At 40.9% G+C, this 4672-nt stretch overlaps 1 pseudogene; it reads right to left on the bottom strand.

Moving 5' to 3' along the window:
* Positions 1–10: 10 nt before the first annotated feature.
* The window catches only part of LOC107693868 (myosin heavy chain, fast skeletal muscle-like), a 16141-nt pseudogene continuing 11479 nt past the window's right edge, over positions 11–4672 (bottom strand).

Below are 4672 nucleotides of genomic sequence, written 5' to 3'. Positions count from 1 at the left end.
GTGTTAAATATCTAATTCTTGTGTAGTTTTACCTGGTAGGTGAGCTCCTTCACTCTCCTTTCATATTTGCGCACTCCTTTCACAGCGTCTGCACCACGTCTCTGTTCAGCTTCAACTTCAGCCTCCAACTCATGCACCTTCAGTAGAGAGTTATTGTTATCACCTGTGAAATCTCTGCCATGGCCAGTTCGTCTAAGGGTTACTCACACTAGGCGATCTGAACCATGCCCAAGCACCCCCAAAGTCTGGTTCTTTTGGCTAGTGTGATCACTCTGTACCATGCCCGAGCACGGTACACTGAACCATGTCCTGGCCTGCTTGAAGAGGTGAGCCAGAGCATGGTTCAGTTGGGCTCTGGCGCGGTACGCATGTAGTGTGAATCGCTAACTGCACCGGAGCATGGAACAGCTACTAATTGTGTGTGCGCTACTGTCATATTTTCTACAAAAAAACATTTATTACTACTTGGAAAGTAGCAATTTTCAGTTAATTTGAGTAGTGAGTAATATTGGTTTATAACGGGTCTGGTTTTTACCTTATTTATAAACTGTATTTATACTTTGTGAGTATAGCTGCAAATTCCTCCATCGATGTCATCTGACTCCATAATCATTTTCTGATATGTGCAGCACAATTAAATGAAAATCACTACACTACATAAGTGATAAATGTATTAGACAGTCTAATAGCGAAAGCGCTTTTCTTCAAAACAAAAGTTGAATCGTAATGACTAAAGCCTGCTCCAGCCCAAAATGTTAAGTGCAATGTAAGTGCAGGCCAGCGGGGGAGTGGGGAGGGGGTATAATCGCACTCTGGTTCGTTAAAAGGCAACCGTTCCTAGTATGAGTGCACCCTAAGTCTGTATTTAGTCTGTAATTTACCCTGGACTCCAGTTTCTGGAGCTGTTTCTTTCCACCCTTCATGGCCAGACTCTCAGCCTCATCCAGACGGTGCTGCAGGTCTTTGACAGTCACCTCCATGTTCTTCTTCATCCTCTCCAGGTGAGCACTGGTGTCCTGCTCCTTCTTCAGCTCCTCAGCCATCATGGCAGCCTGAAATATAAGCCAATGAAAACGAGCTAACCAATACAGATAGAATTAGCTTCCATGAATGTTCTCAATGTTGCCACATGCAGCTAAACAAAGTCAAATAACTGTTTAAATTAGAATAGAGTAACAGAATGCAAACACCCACATCAGTGATGGCCTTCTTGGCCTTCTCCTCTGCATTTCTGGCCTCCTGGACTGTATCATCCACCTCACCTTGAACCTGGAGCAGATCAGCCTCAAGCTTCTTCTTGGTGTTAATAAGACTCGTATTCTGCAGGATTTAAGCAGGTAGTTTAGTGTATATTTAACCAAAACATTATCATGTAACCTGAATTTGCTCTTAGTATTTAATAATTTTTTGTACTTGTGAGTGCAGCAGTCCCACACGCTCGCTGGCATCAAGCAGCTCCTGCTCTGCCACTTTTCGGCCTCTCTCTGTTTGTTCCAGGCCAGCTCTCAGCTCCTCAATCTCTGCTTGCATTAGGCTATTCCTGCGCTCCACCATGGCCACCTGCTCCTTCATGTCCTCCTGTCCTCTGACAGCTTCATCAAGGTGCAGTTGGGCATCCTGTGGCAATGTTTTTCTTTGTTAGTTGCATGTAATGCTTCAGTTAATTCATGTATCATATTCATATTATCAAACATGTAAACTCCTCATTCTACAGAGAGATACCTTGAGTTGTCCTTGGACGTTCCTGAGTTGTTTCTGGGCCTCAGCAGCCTGGCGGTTGGCATGACTCAGCTGGACCTCCATCTCATTCAGATCTCCCTCCATCTTCTTTTTGACTCTCAGGGCATCATTCCTGCTCCTGACCTCAGAGTCCAGAGTGCTCTGCATGGATTCAGTGACTCTCTGGCTGTTCCTCTTGATCTGCTCCATCTCCTCATCCTTCTCTGCAAGCTTCCTGTCAATCTCACCCTTGACCTGGTTTAGCTCAAGCTGGACATGGAGAATTTTGGACTCTTCATGCTCCAGAGTGCCCTATTAATAATAAAAAACAACATTTAAACTTCAAAATGAACAACACAGTACAATGGTTTTAGCCAGATTTACATATTGATCTTCAGATACTCACTTCAGCCTCCTCCAGTGCGGTCTGCATCTCTGCCTTCTCAGTCTCCACTTGTTTCTTGGCCTTTTCCAACTCATGGATGCTCTTACCAGTCTCACCTAACTGCTCTGTCAGATCTGAAATCTCCTCTACAAGTTGGAAAGAAAATATTATCAACATAAATATGCTGTGAATCTCTACAGATTTAACTCTACTAAGTTTGTTAATTAATTAAATGTTGTACAAAGGAATTCTTACGCTGCAGATTCTTGTTCTCTCTCTTGAGGGTCTCCAGCTGATCCAGAGTCTCCTCATAGGAGTTCTTCATCTTGAACAGCTCAGTGCTGAGTGAACAAACCTCTTTCTGGGCACCTTCCAGCTCTGCCTGACCTTCCTCATATTTCTGCTTCCATTCTGCCAGGACCTTTAGTGGAGATATTTCAGGGTCAGGTTTGTTTATGAAATGTTCAACAAAGCCCATTTTAGCAATGCTTTAGAAAGTGAATATCACATAATGACTCAAACTTTTTACCTTGTCAAAGTTCCTCTGCTTCTTGTCAAGGTTGGCAGCCAAAGCATTGGCTCTCTCCACATCAATCATGAGGTCCTCCACTTCACCCTGGAGTCTCTGTTTGGTCTTCTCCAGAGATGCACATTTGGAGTTCACAGCCTCAATTTGTTCCTCTGCCTCTTGCAGATGTTGAGCCAGCTTCTTCCTGAATTTGTGAACATTTTAACATGAAAGCCTTTTTCCATATGAACACATATTAATCAGCTCTTATGATGTTCATACTTGGCCTCTTCAAGCTCCTCAGTGCGCTGGATGGCGTCAGTTTCATATTTGGTTCGTGTGTGTGTGTGTGTGTGTGTGTATGTGTATGTTAGACCAGTTTAAGTGTTTATGTAGTATGTTTATACTAGTTTAAGTGTTTATGTAGTTAATAAAGTCTTACTTGTATCACACTTGACGTTGTTCATTGTTTGCTCATAACTGGAGTCACTTAATCATGCAGATTTATGCTACAAGCTCGGTGTAGAATCGTACAGTAAGAAAGTTATTTCCCTTAACCAGGAAATTAACGTTCTTAGAATTGACAGACAGTTGACCCTGAGAGGTCAAGTAAATATCTACAGCGGATCTAAATATGTATAATTAATTATAACTAGTTATGATTAATTATTCATATTTCCCCATGAGCTGATTCGCTACAATGTGTTTTTATTGATCATGCTGTATTACCTTAACCTCCTCTTCAATCTGCCTCTTAAGCTCCTCAATTTGCTGAGTGAAAGCTTGTTTGCCTCTGGTGAGCTGAGAAACCAGAGCAGATTCAAAACAAACCATTTAATGATATAATGAGAAAAGCATTTATTGCAGTTAAATAGGCTGGAGAAATGCTTTACACCAGAATATATACTGTATGAATACATAATAAATTTGCACGGTAACACTTTACAATAAGGCTTCATTTGTTAACATGAACAATATTTATATAGCATTTATTAATCTTAGTTAACATTTAGTTAACATCAATACTTACTAATGCATTATTAAAATTTAAAATTGTTTCTGTTAACATTAGTTAATGTACTGTGAGCTAACATTTTCATAAACTAAAATTAACAAAGATTAATAAATGCTGAAAAAAATATATTGTTCATGTTAGTTAACGCATTAACTAATGTTAACAAATATGTTACCATTTGCACTGAGAATGAGGTCATAGGGTCATGTGAATATATGACATGGATGGTGATTTACTTATAATTGTTTATCTGCATTAGTTAGTGGAGAAAATAAGGTGTTGTATAATTTTGTTTGATATATTTGAGATATTGTGCAATTAGTTACCATTTTCAGTTTGAAGTCTTGCTCTTTGAGCACTGAGGTCATTTATCTGGCGAATGTTCTCATCATTCTTGGACTTAATTTCGCTAAGTTGGTCCTCAAGGATGCGGCACATCTTCTCAAGATTGGCCTGTAAACATCAAAGTCATTTGATTCTTAAGAATCTTAACCACATTTGATATATTTCCTTGAACAGATTTAAAAACCAGTTCTCAAACCTTTGCTTTAGCAACAGCCTCCATGTTGCTGGAGAGATCATCAATCTCCATTTTGTATTCATTCTTCTCTTTCTCAAGCTTCTGCTTGACACGCTGGAGGTTGTCGATTTGCTCTCCCAGCTCAGCCACAGTGTCTGCCTGCTTCTTACGGAGGGCAGCAGCTGTAGCTTCATGCTGGAGGGTGGACTCTTCAAGATCACGACGCAGCTTCTGGAATTCAGCTTCACGCTTCTTATTCATCTCGATCTGAGCAGCAGTGGCTCCTCCAGCCTCCTCAAGCCTCTCACTGATCTCCTCAAGTTCTCTGGAGAGATCAGCTCTCTGCTTCTCAACCTTGGCACGAGCAGCACGCTCAGCCTCAATCTCTTCCTCTAGTTCCTCAATGCGAGCCTACAGCAGCAAGTAATCAATGAAACCTTATTAGTCTTTATTTTAGCTTTGCCTTTAATAGCGTTTCAAAACAAAACTCAAGAAATACCTGAAGCTCCTTGATCTTCTTCTGGA

This window comes from Sinocyclocheilus anshuiensis, unplaced genomic scaffold (assembly GCF_001515605.1).
Source record: "Sinocyclocheilus anshuiensis isolate Anshui unplaced genomic scaffold, SAMN03320099.WGS_v1.1 scaffold1392, whole genome shotgun sequence".
Lineage (NCBI taxonomy): Eukaryota > Metazoa > Chordata > Actinopteri > Cypriniformes > Cyprinidae > Sinocyclocheilus > Sinocyclocheilus anshuiensis.
The sequence above is the reverse complement of the archived record's forward strand: the minus strand, read 5'-3'. Positions and strand labels throughout refer to the sequence as shown.